General features: G+C 68.1%; 1 protein-coding gene across 1 annotated transcript in view; it reads left to right on the top strand.

Annotated features, from left to right (window-relative positions):
- LOC140472562 (uncharacterized) overlaps positions 1–17,865 on the top strand; it is a 134,036-nt gene that overhangs the window by 11,235 nt on the left and 104,936 nt on the right. The gene's annotated exons all lie outside the window — the stretch shown is intronic.

Below are 17,865 nucleotides of genomic sequence, written 5' to 3'. Positions count from 1 at the left end.
CTGTGTGCGTGTGTCCCCCCCTCGCTGTGTGCGTGAGCGTGTCCCCCCCCTCGCTGTGTGCGTGAGCGTGTCCCCCCCTCGCTGTGTGCGTGAGCGTGTCCCCCCCTCGCTGTGTGCGTGAGTCACCCCCCTCGCTGTGTGCGATGGTGCCCCCCCTCGCTGTGTGCGATGGTGCCCCCCCTCGCCGTGTGCGTGTGTCCCCCCCCTCGCCGTGTGCGTGAGTCCCCCCCCTCGCCGTGTGCGTGAGTCCCCCCCCTCGCCGTGTGCGTGAGTCCCCCCCCTCGCCGTGTGCGTGAGTCCCCCCCCTCGCCGTGTGCGTGAGTCCCCCCCCTCGCCGTGTGCGTGAGCGTGTCCCTCCTTCGCTGTGTGTGTGTGTGTCCCTCGCTGTGTGCGTGTCCCCCCCCTCGCTGTGTGTGCGTGTGTCCCCCCTCGCTGTGTGCGTGAGTCCCCCCCCTCGCTGTGTGCCTGAGTCCCCCCTCGCCGTGTGCGTGAGTCCCCCCCCCTTGCTGTGTGCGTGAGCGTGTCCCTCCTTCGCTGTGTGTGTGTGTGTCCCTCGCTGTGTGCGTGTCCCCCCCCCTCGCTGTGTGTGCGTGTGTCCCCCCTCGCTGTGTGCGTGAGTCCCCCCCCTCGCTGTGTGCCTGAGTCCCCCCTCGCTGTGTGCGAGTCCCCCCCCTTGCTGTGTGCGTGAGCGTGTCCCTCCTTCGCTGTGTGTGTGTGTGTCCCTCGCTGTGTGCGTGTCCCCCCCCCTCGCTGTGTGTGCGTGAGTCCCCCCCTCGCTGTGTGCGTGAGTCCCCCCCTCGCTGTGTGCGTGAGTCCCCCCCTCGCTGTGTGCGTGAGTCCCCCCCTCGCTGTGTGCGTGAGTCCCCCCCTCGCTGTGTGCGTGAATCCCCCCCTCGCTGTGTGCGTGAGTCCCCCCCTGGCTGTGTGCGTGAGTCCCCCCCTGGCTGTGTGCGTGAGTCCCCCCCTGGCTGTGTGCGTGAGTCCCCCCCTGGCTGTGTGCGAGATTCCCCCCCTGGCTGTGTGCGAGATTCCCCCCCTCGCTGTGTGCGTGAGTCCCCCCCTCGCTGTGTGCGTGAGTCCCCCCCTCGCTGTGTGCGTGAGTCCCCCCCTCGCTGTGTGCGTGAGGTCCCCCCCTCGCTGTGTGCGTGCATGTGTCCCCCCCTCGCTGTGTGCGTGCCTGTCCCCCCCTCGGTGTGTGCGTGAGCGTGTCCCTCCTCTCGCTGTGTGTGTGCGTGTTCCCCCCCCCTCGCTGTGTGCGTGAGTCCCCCCCCTCGCTGTGTGCGTGAGTCCCCCCCCTCGCTGTGTGCGTGTGTCCCCCCCCTCGCTGTGTGCGTGTGTCCCCCCCCTCGCTGTGTGCGTGTGTCCCCCCCCTCGCTGTGTGAGTGTGTCCCCCCCCTCGCTGTGTGCGTGAGTCCCTCCCTCGCTGTGTGCGTTAGCATTTCCCCCCCCTCGCTGTGTGCGTGTGTCCCCCCCCCTCGCTGTGTGCGTGAGCGTGTCCCTCCTTCGCTGTGTGTGTGTGTGTGTGTGTGTGTCCCCTCGCTGTGTGTGATGGTGCACCCCCTCGCTGTGTGCGAGCGTGTCCCCACCCTCGCTGTGTGCGTGAGCATGTCCCTCCTTCGCTGTGTGCGTGAGTCCCCCCCTCGCTGTGTGTGCGTGTGTCCCCCTTCGCTGTGTGCGTGCGTGCCCCCCCCTCGTTGTGTGCGTGCGTGCGTCCCCCTCGTTGTGTGCGTGCGTGCGTCCCCCTCGTTGTGTGCGTGCGTGTCCCCCCCTCGCTGTGTGCGTGCGTGTCCCCCCCTCGCTGTGTGCGTGAGTCCCCCCCCTCGCTGTGTGCGTGAGTCCCCCCCCTCGCTGTGTGCGTGAGTCCCCCCCCTCGCTGTGTGCGTGAGTCCCCCCCCTCGCAGTGTGCGTGAGTCCCCCCCCTCGCTGTGTGCGTGAGTCCCCTCCCTCGCTGTGTGCGTGTGTGTCCCCCCTCGCTGTGTGCGTGTGTCCCCCCCCTCGCTGTGTGCGTGTGTCCCCCCCCTCGCTGTGTGCGTGTGTCCCCCCCCTCGCTGTGTGCGTGAGCCCCCCCCTCGCTGTGTGCGTGAGTCCCCCCCCTCGCTGTGTGCGTGAGTCCCCCCCTCGCTGTGTGCGTGCATGAGTCCACCCCCTCGCTGTGTTCGTGTGTCCCCCCCTCGCTGTGTGCGTGAGTCCCCCCGTCGCTGTGTGCGTGAGCGTGTCCCCCCCTCGCTGTGTGCGTGAGTCACCCCCCTCGCTGTGTGCGATGGTGCCCCCCCTCGCTGTGTGCGTGTGACCCCCCCCTCGCTGTGTGCGTGTGACCCCCCCCTCGCTGTGTGCGTTTGTCCCCCCCCCTCGCTGTGTGCGAGTGTCCCCCCCCTCGCTGTGTGCGTGAGCCCCCCCCCTCGCTGTGTGCGTGAGTCCCCCTCCCGCTGTGTGCGTGTCCCCCCCCTCGCTGTGTGCGTGTCCCCCCCTCGCTGTGTGCGTGTGTGTCCCCCCTCGCTGTGTGCGTGTGTCCCCCCCCTCGCTGTGTGCGTGAGTCCCTCCCTCGCTGTGTGCGTGAGCATTTCCCCCCCCTCGCTGTGTGCGTGTGTCCCCCCCCCTCGCTGTGTGCGTGAGCGTGTCCCTCCTTCGCTGTGTGTGTGTGTGTGTGTGTGTCCCCTCGCTGTGTGTGATGGTGCCCCCCCTCGCTGTGTGCGAGCGTGTCCCCACCCTCGCTGTGTGCGTGAGCATGTCCCTCCTTCGCTGTGTGCGTGAGTCCCCCCTCGCTGTGTGCGTGAGTGTCCCCCCCTCGCTGTGTGCGTGAGTGTCCCCCCCTCGCTGTGTGCGTGCGTGTCCCCCCCTCGCTGTGTGCGTGAGTCCCCCCCCTCGCTGTGTGCGTGAGTCCCCCCCCTCGATGTGTGCGTGTGTCCCCCCCCTCGCTGTGTGCGTGTGTCCCCCCCCCTCGCTGTGTGCGTGTGTCCCCCCCCCCGCGCTGTGTGCGTGTGTCCCCCCCCCCGCGGTGTGCGTGGGCCCCCCCCTCGCTGTGTGCGTGAGCCCCCCCCTCGCTGTGTGCGTGAGCCCCCCCTCGCTGTGTGCGTGAGTCACCCCCCTCGCTGTGTGCGTGAGTCCCCCCCCTCGCTGTGTGCGTGAGTCACCCCCCTCGCTGTGTGCGTGTGTCCCCCCCTCGCTGTGTGCGTGTGTCCCCCCCTCGCTGTGTGCGTGTGTCCCCTCCTTGCTGTGTTCGTGTGTCCCCCCCTCGCTGTGTTCGTGTGTCCCCTCCTTGCTGTGTTCGTGTGTCCCCCCCTCGCTGTGTTCGTGTGTGCCCCCCTCGCTGTGTGCGTGTGTGCCCCCCTCGCTGTGTGCGTGTGTGCCCCCCTCGCTGTGTGCGTGTGTGCCCCCCTCGCTGTGTGCGTGTGTCCCCCCCTCGCTGTGTGCGTGTGTCCCCCCCTCGCTGTGTGCGTGTGTCCCCCCCTCGCTGTGTGCGTGTGTGTCCCCCTCGCTGTGTGCGTGTGTCCCCCCCTCGCTGTGTGCGTGTGCCCCCCCCTCGCTGTGTGCGTGTGCCCCCCCCTCGCTGTGTGCGTGTGTCCCCCCCTCGCTGTGTGCGTGTGTCCCCCCCTCGCTGTGTGCGTGTGTCCCCCCCTCGCTGTGTGCGTGAGCGTGTCCCCCCCTCGCTGTGTGCGTGAGTCACCCCCCTCGCTGTGTGCGATGGTGCCCCCCCTCGCTGTGTGCGTGTGACCCCCCCCTTGCTGTGTGCGTGTGTCCCCCCCCTCGCTGTGTGCGTGAGTCCCCCTCCCGCTGTGTGCGTGAGTTCCCCCCCGCTGTGTGCGTGAGTCCCCCCCCCTCGCTGTGTGCGTGTGTGTCCCCCCTCGCTGTGTGCGTGAGTCCCCCCCTCGCTGTGTGCGTGAGTCCCCCCCTCGCTGTGTGCGTGAGTCCCCCCCTCGCTGTGTGCGTGAGTCCCCCCCTCGCTGTGTGCGTGAGTCCCCCCCTCGCTGTGTGCGTGTGTCCCCCCCTCGCTGTGTGTGAGCGTGTCCCCCCCTCGGTGTGTGCATGAGCGCGTCCCTCCTTCGCTGTGTGTTCGTGTGCCCCCCCTTTGGTGTGTGCGTGAGTCCCCCCCCTCACTGTGTGCGTGAGTCACCCCGTTTTTGTGTGCGTGAGTCCCACCCCTCGCTGTTTGCGTGAGTCCCCCCTTCGCTGTGTGCGTGAGTCCCACCCCTCGCTGTTTGCGTGAGTCCCCCCTTCGCTGTGTGCGTGAGTCCCCCCCCTCGCTGTGTGCGTGAGTCCCCCCCCTCGCTGTGTGCGCGAGTCCCCCCCTCGCTGTGTGCGAGTCCCCCCCTCGCTGTGTGCGTGTGTCCCCCCCCTCACTGTGTGTGAGACCCCCCCTCGCTGTGTGCGTGAGTCCCCCCCTCGCTGTGTGCGTGAGTCCCCCCCTCGCTGTGTGCGTGTGTCCCCCCCCTCGCTGTGTGCGTGAGTCCCCCCTCGCTGTGTGCGTGTGTCCCCCCCTCGCTGTGTGCGTGAGTCCCACCCCTCGCTGTGTGCGTGATTCCCCCCCTCGCTGTGTGCGTGATTCCCCCCCTCGCTGTGTGCGTGAGTTCCCCCTCCGCTGTGTGCATGAGCGTGTCCCTCCTTCGGTGTGTGTGTGTGCGTGAGACCCCCCTCGCTGTGTGCGTGTGTCCGCCCCCTCGCTGTGTGCGTGTGTCCGCCCCCTCGCTGTGTGCGTGAGTCCCACCCCTCGCTGTGTGCGTGAGTCCCCCCTCGCTGTGTGCGTGAGTCCCCCCCTCGCTGTGTGCGTGAGTCCCCCCCCTCGCTGTGTGCATGAGCGTGTCCCCCTCTCACTGTGTGCGTGAGTACCCCCCCTCGCTGTGTGCGTGAGTCACCCCGTTCGCTGTGTGCGTGAGTCCCACCCCTCACTGTGTGTGAGACCCCCCCTCGCTGTGTATGTGAGTCCCCCCCTCGCTGTGTGCGTGAGTCTCCCTCTCGGTGTGTGCGTGAGCGTGTCCCCCCCTCACTGTGTGCGTGTCCCCCCCCTCGCTGTGTGCGTTTCCCCCCCCTCGCTGTGTGCGTGTCCCCCCCCCCCTCGCTGTGTGCATGAGTCTCCCCCTCGGTGTGTGCGTGAGTCCCCCCCCTCGCTGTGTGCGTGAGCGTGTCCCTCTTTCGCTCAGTGTGCGTGAGTCCCCCCCCTCGCTGTGTGCGTGAGTCCCCCCCCTCGCTGTGTGCGTGTGTCCCCCCCTCGCTGTGTGCGTGAGTCCCACCCCTCGCTGTGTGCGTGATTCCCCCCCTCGCTGTGTGCGTGAGTTCCCCCTCCGCTGTGTGCATGTCCGTGTCCCCCCCCTCGCTGTGTGCGTGTGTCCCCCCCTCGCTGTGTGCGTGAGTCCCACCCCTCGCTGTGTGCGTGATTCCCCCCCTCGCTGTGTGCGTGATGACCCCCTCGCTGTGTGCATGAGTCTCCCCCTCGGTGTGTGCGTGAGTCCCCCCCCTCGCTGTGTGCATGAGTCCCCCCCCTCGCTGTGTGCATGAGTCCCCCCCCTCGCTGTGTGCGTGTGTGTCCCCCTCGCTGTGTGCGTGTGTGTCCCCCTCGCTGTGTGCGTGTGTCCCCCCCTCGCTGTGTGCGTGAGTCCCACCCCTCGCTGTGTGCGTGATTCCCCCCCTCGCTGTGTGCGTGAGTTCCCCCTCCGCTGTGTGCATGAGCGTGTCCCTCCTTCGGTGTATGTGCGTGAGACCCCCCTCGCTGTGTGCGTGTGTCCGCCCCCTCGCTGTGTGCGTGTGTCCGCCCCCTCGCTGTGTGCGTGTGTCCCCCCCCCTCGCTGTGTGCGTGAGTCCCCCCTCGCTGTGTGCGTGAGTCCCCCTCTCACTGTGTGCGTGAGTACCCCCCGTCGCTGTGTGCGTGAGTCCCCCCCTCGCTGTGTGCGTGTGTCCCCCCCTCGCTGTGTGCGTTCGTGTCCCCCCCTCGCTGTGTGCGTGCGTGTCCCCCCCTCGCTGTGTGCGTGTGTCCCCCCCTCGCTGTGTGCGTGCGTGTGTCCCCCCCTCGCTGTGTGTGAGCGTGTCCCCCCCTCGGTGTGTGCATGAGCGTGTCCCTCCTTCGCTGTGTGTTCGTGTGCCCCCCCCTCGCTGTGTGTTCGTGTGTCCCCCCTCGCTGTGTGCGTGTGTCCCCCCCCTCTCTGTGTGCGTGAGTCTCCCACTTCGCTGTGTGCATTAGTCCCCCCCTTCGCTGTGTGCGTGAGTCCCCCCGTTCGCTGTGTGCGTGTGTCCCCCCGTTCGCTGTGTGTGTGAGTCCCACCCTTTGCTGTGTGCGTGAGTCCCCCCCTCGCTGTGTGCGTGAGTCCCCCCTCGCTGTGTGCGTGAGTCCCCCCCCTCGCTGTGTGCGTTAGTCCCCCCCCTCGCTGTGTGCATGAGCGTATCCCTCCTTCGTTGTGTCTGCGTGAGACCCCCCCTCGCTGTGTGCGTGCGTGTGTCCCCCCCTCGCTGTGTGTGAGCGTGTCCCCCCCTCGGTGTGTGCATGAGCGTGTCCCTCCTTCGCTGTGTGTTCGTGTGCCCCCCCCTCGCTGTGTGTTCGTGTGTCCCCCCTCGCTGTGTGCGTGTGTCCCCCCCCTCTCTGTGTGCGTGAGTCTCCCACTTCGCTGTGTGCGAGTCCCCCACTTCGCTGTGTGCGTGTGTCCCCCCCTTTGCTGTGTGCGTGAGTCCCCCCCCATGCTGTGTGCGTGAGTCCCCCCCCAACTGTGTGCGTGAGCGTGTCCCTCCTTCGCTGTGTGTGTGTGTCCCCCTCACTGTGTGCGTGAGTCCCCCCCTTCGCTGTGTGCGTGAGTCCCCCCCTTCGCTGTGTGCGTTAGTCCCCCCCCTCGCTGTGTGCATGAGCGTATCCCTCCTTCGTTGTGTGTGCGTGAGACCACCCCTCGCTGTGTGCATGTCCGTGTCCCCCCCCTCGCTGTGTGCGTGTGTCCCCCCCTCGCAGTGTGCGTGAGTACCCCCCCTCGCAGTGTGCGTGAGTACCCCCCTCGCTGTGTGCGTGCGTGTCCCTCCCTCGCTGTGTGCGTGTGTCCCCCCCTCGCTGTGTGCGTGTGTCCCCCCCTCGCTGTGTGCGTGTGTCCCCCCCTCGCTGTGTGCGTGAGCGTGTCCCCCCCTCGCTGTGTGCGTGAGTCACCCCCCTCGCTGTGTGCGATGGTGCCCCCCCTCGCTGTGTGCGTGTGACCCCCCCCTTGCTGTGTGCGTGTGTCCCCCCCCTCGCTGTGTGCGTGAGTCCCCCTCCCGCTGTGTGCGTGAGTTCCCCCCCGCTGTGTGCGTGAGTCCCCCCCCCTCGCTGTGTGCGTGTGTGTCCCCCCTCGCTGTGTGCGTGAGTCCCCCCCTCGCTGTGTGCGTGAGTCCCCCCCTCGCTGTGTGCGTGAGTCCCCCCCTCGCTGTGTGCGTGAGTCCCCCCCTCGCTGTGTGCGTGAGTCCCCCCCTCGCTGTGTGCGTGAGTCCCCCCCTCGCTGTGTGCGTGTGTCCCCCCCTCGCTGTGTGCGTGTGTCCCCCCCTCGCTGTGTGCGTGCGTGTCCCCCCCTCACTGTGTGCGTGTGTCCCCCCCTCGCTGTGTGTGAGCGTGTCCCCCCCTCGGTGTGTGCATGAGCGCGTCCCTCCTTCGCTGTGTGTTCGTGTGCCCCCCCTTTGGTGTGTGCGTGAGTCCCCCCCCTCACTGTGTGCGTGAGTCACCCCGTTTTTGTGTGCGTGAGTCCCACCCCTCGCTGTTTGCGTGAGTCCCCCCTTCGCTGTGTGCGTGAGTCCCCCCCCTCGCTGTGTGCGTGAGTCCCCCCCCTCGCTGTGTGCGCGAGTCCCCCCCTCGCTGTGTGCGAGTCCCCCCCTCGCTGTGTGCGTGTGTCCCCCCCCTCACTGTGTGTGAGACCCCCCCTCGCTGTGTGCGTGAGTCCCCCCCTCGCTGTGTGCGTGAGTCCCCCCCTCGCTGTGTGCGTGTGTCCCCCCCCTCGCTGTGTGCGTGAGTCCCCCCTCGCTGTGTGCGTGAGTCCCACCCCTCGCTGTGTGCGTGAGTCCCACCCCTCGCTGTGTGCGTGATTCCCCCCCTCGCTGTGTGCGTGATTCCCCCCCTCGCTGTGTGCGTGATTCCCCCCCTCGCTGTGTGCGTGAGTTCCCCCTCCGCTGTGTGCATGAGCGTGTCCCTCCTTCGGTGTGTGTGTGTGCGTGAGACCCCCCTCGCTGTGTGCGTGTGTCCGCCCCCTCGCTGTGTGCGTGTGTCCGCCCCCTCGCTGTGTGCGTGAGTCCCACCCCTCGCTGTGTGCGTGAGTCCCCCCTCGCTGTGTGCGTGAGTCCCCCCCTCGCTGTGTGCGTGAGTCCCCCCCCTCGCTGTGTGCATGAGCGTGTCCCCCTCTCACTGTGTGCGTGAGTACCCCCCCTCGCTGTGTGCGTGAGTCCCACCCCTCGCTGTGTGCGTGATTCCCCCCCTCGCTGTGTGCGTGATTCCCCCCCTCGCTGTGTGCGTGATTCCCCCCCTCGCTGTGTGCGTGAGTTCCCCCTCCGCTGTGTGCATGTGTCCCCCCCTCGCTGTGTGCGTGTGTCCCCCCCTCGCTGTGTGCGTGAGTCCCACCCCTCGCTGTGTGCGTGATTCCCCCCCTCGCTGTGTGCATGAGTCTCCCCCTCGGTGTGTGCGTGAGTCCCCCCACTCGCTGTGTGTGTGAGCGTGTCACTCCTTCGCTCTGTGTGCGTGAGTCCCCCCCCTCGCTGTGTGCATGAGTCCCCCCCCTCGCTGTGTGCATGAGTCCCCCCCCTCGCTGTGTGCGTGTGTCCCCCCCTCGCTGTGTGCGTGTGTGTCCCCCTCGCTGTGTGCGTGTGTCCCCCCCTCGCTGTGTGCGTGAGTCCCACCCCTCGCTGTGTGCGTGATTCCCCCCCTCGCTGTGTGCGTGAGTTCCCCCTCCGCTGTGTGCATGAGCGTGTCCCTCCTTCGGTGTATGTGCGTGAGACCCCCCTCGCTGTGTGCGTGTGTCCGCCCCCTCGCTGTGTGCGTGTGTCCGCCCCCTCGCTGTGTGCGTGTGTCCCCCCCCCTCGCTGTGTGCGTGAGTCCCCCCTCGCTGTGTGCGTGAGTCCCCCTCTCACTGTGTGCGTGAGTACCCCCCGTCGCTGTGTGCGTGAGTCCCCCCCTCGCTGTGTGCGTGTGTCCCCCCCTCGCTGTGTGCGTTCGTGTCCCCCCCTCGCTGTGTGCGTGCGTGTCCCCCCCTCGCTGTGTGCGTGTGTCCCCCCCTCGCTGTGTGCGTGCGTGTGTCCCCCCCTCGCTGTGTGTGAGCGTGTCCCCCCCTCGGTGTGTGCATGAGCGTGTCCCTCCTTCGCTGTGTGTTCGTGTGCCCCCCCCTCGCTGTGTGTTCGTGTGTCCCCCCCCTCGCTGTGTGTTCGTGTGTCCCCCCCCTCTCTGTGTGCGTGAGTCCCCCACTTCGCTGTGTGCGTGAGTCCCCCCCTTCGCTGTGTGCGTCAGTCCCCCCCTTCGCTGTGTGCGTGAGTCCCCCCCTTCGCTGTGTGCGTGAGTCCCCCCCCTCGCTGTGTGCGTTAGTCCCCCCCCTCGCTGTGTGCATGAGCGTATCCCTCCTTCGTTGTGTGTGCGTGAGACCCCCCCTCGCTGTGTGCGTGCGTGTGTCCCCCCCTCGCTGTGTGTGAGCGTGTCCCCCCCTCGGTGTGTGCATGAGCGTGTCCCTCCTTCGCTGTGTGTTCGTGTGCCCCCCCCTCGCTGTGTGTTCGTGTGTCCCCCCTCGCTGTGTGCGTGTGTCCCCCCCCTCTCTGTGTGCGTGAGTCTCCCACTTCGCTGTGTGCATTAGTCCCCCCCTTCGCTGTGTGCGTTAGTCCCCCCCTTCGCTGTGTGCGTGAGTCCCCCCGTTCGCTGTGTGTGTGAGTCCCACCCTTTGCTGTGTGCGTGAGTCCCCCCCTCGCTGTGTGCGTGAGTCCCCCCTCGCTGTGTGCGTGAGTCCCCCCCCTCGCTGTGTGCGTTAGTCCCCCCCTCGCTGTGTGCATGAGCGTATCCCTCCTTCGTTGTGTCTGCGTGAGACCCCCCCTCGCTGTGTGCGTGCGTGTGTCCCCCCCTCGCTGTGTGTGAGCGTGTCCCCCCCTCGGTGTGTGCATGAGCGTGTCCCTCCTTCGCTGTGTGTTCGTGTGCCCCCCCCTCGCTGTGTGTTCGTGTGTCCCCCCTCGCTGTGTGCGTGTGTCCCCCCCCTCTCTGTGTGCGTGAGTCTCCCACTTCGCTGTGTGCGAGTCCCCCACTTCGCTGTGTGCGTGTGTCCCCCCCTTTGCTGTGTGCGTGAGTCCCCCCCCTATGCTGTGTGCGTGAGTCCCCCCCCAACTGTGTGCGTGAGCGTGTCCCTCCTTCGCTGTGTGTGTGTGTCCCCCTCACTGTGTGCGTGAGTCCCCCCCTTCGCTGTGTGCGTGAGTCCCCCCCTTCGCTGTGTGCGTTAGTCCCCCCCCTCGCTGTGTGCATGAGCGTATCCCTCCTTCGTTGTGTGTGCGTGAGACCACCCCTCGCTGTGTGCATGTCCGTGTCCCCCCCCTCGCTGTGTGCGTGTGTCCCCCCCTCGCAGTGTGCGTGAGTACCCCCCCTCGCAGTGTGCGTGAGTACCCCCCTCGCTGTGTGCGTGCGTGTCCCTCCCTCGCTGTGTGCGTGTGTCCCCCCCTCGCTGTGTGCGTGTCCCCCCCCTCGCTGTGTGCGTGTGTCCCCCCCTCGCTGTGTGCGTGCGTGTCCCCCCCTCACTGTGTGCGTGTGTCCCCCCCTCGCTGTGTGTGAGCGTGTCCCCCCCTCGGTGTGTGCATGAGCGCGTCCCTCCTTCGCTGTGTGTTCGTGTGCCCCCCCTTTGGTGTGTGCGTGAGTCCCCCCCCTCACTGTGTGCGTGAGTCACCCCGTTCGCTGTGTGCGTGAGTCCCACCCCTCGCTGTGTGCGTGTGTCCCCCCCCTCGCTGTGTGCGTGTGTCCATCCCTCGCTGTGTGCGTGAGTCCCCCCCCTCGCTGTGTACCTGAGTCCAACCCTCACTGTGTGCGTGTGTCCCCCCTCGCTGTGTGCGTTCGCGTGTCCCTCCTTCGCTGTGTGTGCGTGTGTCCCCCCCCTCACTGTGTGTGAGATCCCCCCTCGCTGTGTGCGTGAGTCCCCCCCTCGCTGTGTGCGTGAGTCTCCCCCTCGGTGTGTGCGTGAGTGTGTCCCTCCTTCGCTGTGTGTGCGTGTCCCCCCCTCACTGTGTGCGTGTCCCCCCCCTCGCTGTGTGCGTTTCCCCCCCCTCGCTGTGTGCGTGTGTCCCCCCCCTCGCTGTGTGCATGAGTCTCCCCCTCGGTGTGTGCGTGAGTCCCCCCCCTCGCTGTGTGCGTGAGCGTGTCCCTCCTTCGCTCTGTGTGCGAGTCCCCCCCCTCGCTGTGTGCGTGAGTCCCCCCCCTCGCTGTGTGCGTTGTCCCATCCCCTCGCTGTGTGCGTGCGTGTCCCCCCTCGCTGTGTGCGTTGTCCCATCCCCTCGCTGTGTGCGTGCGTGTGTCCCCCCCTCGCTGTGTGCGTGAGCATGTCCCTCCTTCGCTGTGTGTGCGAGTCCCCCCTCGCTGTGTGCGTGAGTCCCCCCCTCGCTGTGTGCGTGTGTCACCCCTCGCTGTGTGCGTGTGTCCCCCCCTCGCTGTGTGCGTGTGTCCCCCCCTCGCTGTGTGCGTGTGTCCCCCCCTCGCTGTGTGCGTGTGTCCCCCCCTCGCTGTGTGTGAGCGTGTCCCCCCCTCGCTGTGTGCGTGTGTGTCCCCCCCTCGCTGTGTGCGTGTGTCCCCCCCCTCGCTGTGTGCGTGTGTCCATCCCTCGCTGTGTGCGTGAGTCCCCCCTCTCGCTGTGTACCTGAGTCCAACCCTCACTGTGTGCGTGTGTCCCCCCTCGCTGTGTGTGTGAGCGTGTCCCTCCTTCGCTGTGTGTGCGTGTGTCCCCCCCCTCACTGTGTGTGAGACCCCCCTCGCTGTGTGCGTGAGTCCCCCCTCGCTGTGTGCGTGTGTCCCCCCCCTCGCTGTGTACCTGAGTCCAACCCTCACTGTGTGCGTGTGTCCCCCCTCGCTGTGTGTGTGAGCGTGTCCCTCCTTCGCTGTGTGCGTGAGTCCCCCCCCTCGCTGTGTGCGTGAGTCCCCCCCTCGATGTGTGCGTGTGTGTCCCCCTCGGTGTGTGCGTGAGCGTGTCCCCCCCTCGCTGTGTGCGTGAGTCCCCCCCCTCGCTGTGTGCGTGAGTCCCCCCCCTCGCTGTGTGCGTGAGTCCCCCCCCTCGCTGTGTGCGTGAGTCCCCCCCCTCGCTGTGTGCGTGAGTCCCCCCCCTCGCTGTGTGCGTGAGTCCCCCCCCTCGCTGTGTGCTTGATCCCCCCCTCGCTGTGTGCGTGAGTCCCCCCCCCCCCGTGTGCGTGAGTCACCCCCCTCGCTGTGTGCGTGCGTGTCCCCCCTCGCTGTGTGCGTTGTCCCATCCCCTCGCTGTGTGCGTGCGTGTGTCCCCCCCTCGCTGTGTGCGTGAGCATGTCCCTCCTTCGCTGTGTGTGCGTGAGTCCCCCCTCGCTGTGTGTGTGAGTCCCCCCCTCGCTGTGTGCGTGTGTCCCCCCCCTCGCTGTGTGCGTGTGTCACCCCCTCGCTGTGTGCGTGTGTCCCCCCTCGCTGTGTGCGTGAGTCACCCCCTCGCTGTGTGCGTGAGTCCACCCCTCGCTGTGTGCGTGCGTGTCCCCCCTCGCTGTGTGCGTTGTCCCATCCCCTCGCTGTGTGCGTGCGTGTGTCCCCCCCTCGCTGTGTGCGTGTGTCACCCCCTCGCTGTGTGCGTGTGTCCCCCCTCGCTGTGTGCGTGAGTCACCCCCTCGCTGTGTGCGTGAGTCCACCCCTCGCTGTGTGCGTGCGTGTCCCCCCTCGCTGTGTGCGTTGTCCCATCCCCTCGCTGTGTGCGTGCGTGTGTCCCCCCCTCGCTGTGTGCGTGAGCATGTCCCTCCTTCGCTGTGTGTGCGTGAGTCCCCCCTCGCTGTGTGTGTGAGTCCCCCCCTCGCTGTGTGCGTGTGTCCCCCCCTCGCTGTGTGCGTGTGTCCCCCCCCTCGCTGTGTGCGTGTGTCACCCCCTCGCTGTGTGCGTGTGTCCCCCCTCGCTGTGTGCGTGAGTCCCCCCCCCCCGTGTGCGTGAGTCACCCCCCTCGCTGTGTGCGTGCGTGTCCCCCCTCGCTGTGTGCGTTGTCCCATCCCCTCGCTGTGTGCGTGCGTGTGTCCCCCCCTCGCTGTGTGCGTGAGCATGTCCCTCCTTCGCTGTGTGTGCGTGAGTCCCCCCTCGCTGTGTGTGTGAGTCCCCCCCTCGCTGTGTGCGTGTGTCCCCCCCTCGCTGTGTGCGTGTGTCCCCCCCCTCGCTGTGTGCGTGTGTCACCCCCTCGCTGTGTGCGTGTGTCCCCCCTCGCTGTGTGCGTGAGTCACCCCCTCGCTGTGTGCGTGAGTCCACCCCTCGCTGTGTGCGTGTCCCTCCTTCGCTGTGTGTGCGTGTGTTCCCCCCTCGCTGTGTGCGTGTGTCCCCACCCTCGCTGTGTGCGTGAGTCCCCCCCCCTCGCTGTGTGCGTGAGTCACCCCCCTCGCTGTGTGTGTATGTGTCCCCCCTCGCTGTGTGCGTGAGTCCCCACCCTCGCTGTGTGCGTGCGTGTGTCCCCCCTCGCTGTGTGCGTGTGTCCCCCCCCTCGCTGTGTGCGTGTGTCCCCCCCTCGCTGTGTGCGTGTGTCCCCCCCTCGCTGTGTGCGTGTGTCCCCCCCCTCGCTGTGTGTGTGAGTCCCCCCTCGCTGTGTGTGTGAGCGTGTGCCTCCTTCGCTGTGTGCGTGAGTCCCCCCCCTCGCTGTGTGCGTGAGTCCCCCCCCTCGCTGTGTGCGTGAGTCCCCCCCCTCGCTGTGTGCGTGAGTCCCCCCCCTCGCTGTGTGCGTGAGTACCCCCCCTCGCTGTGTGCGTGAGTACCCCCCCTCGCTGTGTGCGTGAGTACCCCCCCTCGCTGTGTGCGTGTGTCCCCCCCTCGCTGTGTGCCTGCGTGTCCCCCCCTCACTGTGTGCGTGTGTCCCCCCCTCGCTGTGTGCGTGCGTGTCCCCCCCTCGCTGTGTGCGTGTGTCCCCACCTCGCTGTGTGCGTGTGTCCCCCCCTCGCTGTATGCGTGTCCCCCCCTCGCTGTGTGCGTGTGTCCCCCCCTCGCTGTGTGCGTGCGTGTCCCCCCCTCACTGTGTGCGTGTGTCCCCACCTCGCTGTGTGTGAGCGTGTCCCCCCCTCGTTGTGTGCATGAGCGCGTCCCTCCTTCGCTGTGTGTTCGTGTGCCCCCCCTTTGCTGTGTGCGTGAGTCCCCCCCCTCACTGTGCGTGAGTCACCCCGTTTCGCTGTGTGCGTGAGTCCCACCCCTCGCTGTGTGCGTGACTCCCCCCTTCGCTGTGTGCGTGAGTCCCCCCCTTCGCTGTGTGCGTGAGTCCCCCCCCTCGCTGTGTGCGCGAGTCCCCCCCTCGCTGTGTGCGCGAGTCCACCCCTCGCTGTGTGCGAGTCCACCCCTCGCTGTGTGCGTGAGTCCCCCCTCTCGCTGTGCGCGAGTCCCCCCCTCGCTGTGTGCGCGAGTCCCCCCCTCGCTGTGTGCGAGTCCACCCCTCGCTGTGTGAGTGTGTCCCCCCCTCGCTGTGTGTGAGTCCCCTCCCATGCTGTGTGCGTGAGTCCCCCCCCTCGCTGTGTGCGAGTCCCCCCCCTCGCTGTGTGCGTGTGTCCCCCACTCGCTGTGTGCGTGAGCATGTCCCTCCTTCGCTGTGTGCGAGTCCCCCCCCTCGCTGTGTGCGTGAGTCCCCCCCCTCGCTGTGTGCGTGAGTCCCCCCCCTCGCTGTGTGCGTGAGTCCCCCCCCTCGCTGTGTGCGTTGTCCCATCCCCTCGCTGTGTGCGTGCGTGTGTCCCCCCCTCGCTGTGTGCGTGAGCATGTCCCTCCTTCGCTGTGTGTGCGTGAGTCCCCCCTCGCTGTGTGCGTGAGTCCCCTCCCTCGCTGTGTGCGTGTGTCCCCCCCTCGCTGTGTGCGTGTGTCCCCCCCTCGCTGTGTGCGTGTGTCCCCCCCTCGCTGTGTGCGTGTGTCCCCCCCTCGCTGTGTGCGTGTGTCCCCCCCCTCGCTGTGTGCGTGTGTCCCCCCCCTCGCTGTGTGCGTGTGTCCCCCCCCTCGCTGTGTGCGTGAGTCCCCCCCCTCGCTGTGTACCTGAGTCCAACCCTCACTGTGTGCGTGTGTCCCCCCTCGCTGTGTGCGTTCGCGTGTCCCTCCTTCGCTGTGTGTGCGTTTGTCCCCCCCTCGCTGTGTGCGTGTGTCCCCCCCCTCGCTGTGTGCGTGTGTCCCCCCCCTCGCTGTGTGCGTGTGTCCCCCCCTCGCTGTGTGCGTGTGTGTCCCCCCTCGCTGTGTGCGTGTGTCCCCCCCCTCGCTGTGTGCGTGTGTCCCCCCCCCTCGCTGTGTGCGTGTGTCCCCCCCCTCGCTGTGTGCGTGTGTCCCCCCCCTCGCTGTGTGCGTATGTCCCCCCCCTCGCTGTGTGCGTGAGTCCCCCCCTCGCTGTGTGCGTGTGTCCATCCCTCGCTGTGTGCGTGAGTCCCCCCCCTCGCTGTGTACCTGAGTCCAACCCTCACTGTGTGCATGTGTCCCCCCTCGCTGTGTGTGTGAGCGTGTCCCTCCTTCGCTGTGTGCGTGTGTCCCCCCCTCGCTGTGTGCGTGAGTCCCTCCTTCGCTGTGTGCGTGAGTCCCCCCCCTCGCTGTGTGCGTGAGTCCCCCCCTCGCTGTGTGCGTGTGTGTCCCCCTCGGTGTGTGCGTGAGCGTGTCCCTCCTTCGCTGTGTGCGTGTGTCCCCCCCTCGCTGTGTGCGTGAGTCCCCCCCCTCGCTGTGTGCGTGAGTCCCCCCCCTCGCTGTGTGCGTGAGTCCCCCCCCTCGCTGTGTGCGTGAGTCCCCCCCCTCGCTGTGTGCGTGCGTTTCCCCCCTCGCTGTGTGCGTTGTCCCATCCCCTCGCTGTGTGCGTGCGTGTGTCCCCCCCTCGCTGTGTGCGTGAGCATGTCCCTCCTTCGCTGTGTGTGCGTGAGTCCCCCCTCGCTGTGTGTGTGAGTCCCCCCCTCGCTGTGTGCGTGTGTCCCCCCCTCGCTGTGTGCGTGCGTGTGTCCCCCCCTCGCTGTGTGCGTGCGTGTCCCCCCCTCGGTGTGTGCATGAGCGTGTCCCTCCTTCGCTGTGTGTTCGTGTGCCCCCCCCTCGCTGTGTGTTTGTGTGTCCCTCCCCCTCGCTGTGTGTTCGTGTGTCCCCCCCTTCTCTGTGTGCGTGAGTCCCCCACTTCGCTGTGTGCGTGAGTCCCCCACTTCGCTGTGTGCGTGTGTGTCCCCCTTTGCTGTGTGCGTGAGTCCCCCCCCTAACTGTGTGCGTGAGCGTGTCCCTCCTTCGCTGTGTGTGTGTCCCCTTCGCTGTGTGCGTGAGTCCCCCCCTTCGCTGTGTGCGTGAGTCCCCCCCTTCGCTGTGTGCGTGAGTCCCCTCCTTCGCTGTGTGCGTGAGTCCCCCCTCGCTGTGTGCGTGAGTCCCCCCTTGCTGTGTGCGTGAGTCCCCCCCCTCGCTGTGTGCGTTAGTCCCCCCCCTCGCTGTGTGCATGAGCGTATCCCTCCTTCGTTGTGTGTGCGTGAGACCACCCCTCGCTGTGTGCATGAGCGTGTTCCCCCCTCACTGTGTGCGTGTGTCCCCCTCTCACTGTGTGCGTGAGTACCCCCCCTCGCTGTGTGCGTGAGTACCCCCCCTCGCTGTGTGCGTGAGTACCCCCCCTCGCTGTGTGCGTGAGTACCCCCCCTCGCTGTGTGCGTGAGTACCCCCCCTCGCTGTGTGCGTGCGTGTCCCCCCCTCGCTGTGTGCGTGTGTGTCCCCCTCGCTGTGTGCGTGACCCCCCCTCGCTGTGTGCGTGAGTCCCCCCCTCGCTGTGTGCGTGCGTGTGTCCCCCCCTCGCTGTGTGTGAACGTGTCCCCCCCTCTGTGTGTGCATGAGCGCGTCCCTCCTTCGCTGTGTGTTCGTGTGGCCCCCTTTGCTGTGTGCGTGAGTCCCCCCCCCTCACTGTGTGCGTGAGTCCCCCCCTCGCTGTGTGCGTGTGTGTCCCCCCTCACTGTGCGTGAGTCCCCCCCTCGCTGTGTGCGTGAGTCTCCCCCTCGGTGTGTGCGTGAGTGTGTCCCCCCCTCGCTGTGTGTGAGCGTGTCCCCCCCTCGGTGTGTGCATGAGCGTGTCCCTCCTTCGCTGTGTGTTCGTGTGCCCCCCCCTCGCTGTGTGTTCGTGTGTCCCCCCCCATCGCTGTGTGTTCGTGTGTCCCCCCCCTCTCTGTGTGCGAGTCCCCCACTTCGCTGTGTGCGTGTGTGTCCCCCTTTGCTGTGTGCGTGAGTCCCCCCCCTCGCTGTGTGCGTGTGTCCCCCCCTCGCTGTGTGCGTTCGTGTCCCCCCCTCGCTGTGTGCGTGCGTGTCCCCCCCTCGCTGTGTGCGTGCGTGTGTCCCCCCCTCGCTGTGTGTGAGCGTGTCCCCCCCTCGGTGTGTGCATGAGCGTGTCCCTCCTTCGCTGTGTGTTCGTGTGCCCCCCCCTCGCTGTGTGTTCGTGTGTCCCTCCTTCGCTGTGTGTTCGTGTGCCCCCCCCTCTCTGTGTGCGTGAGTCCCCCACTTCGCTGTGTGCGTGAGTCCCCCACTTCGCTGTGTGCGTGTGTGTCCCCCTTTGCTGTGTGCGTGAGTCCCCCCCCTAACTGTGTGCGTGAGCGTGTCCCTCCTTCGCTGTGTGTGTGTCCCCTTCGCTGTGTGCGTGAGTCCCCCCCTTCGCTGTGTGCGTGAGTCCCCCCCTTCGCTGTGTGCGTGAGTCCCCTCCTTCGCTGTGTGCGTGAGTCCCCCCGTTCGCTGTGTGTGTGAGTCCCACCCTTTGCTGTGTGCGTGAGTCCCCCCTCGCTGTGTGCG

This window comes from Chiloscyllium punctatum, unplaced genomic scaffold (assembly GCF_047496795.1).
Source record: "Chiloscyllium punctatum isolate Juve2018m unplaced genomic scaffold, sChiPun1.3 scaffold_368, whole genome shotgun sequence".
NCBI classification, from domain to species: Eukaryota; Metazoa; Chordata; class Chondrichthyes; order Orectolobiformes; family Hemiscylliidae; genus Chiloscyllium; species Chiloscyllium punctatum.
This window is presented reverse-complemented; position numbering and strand designations above follow the sequence as displayed.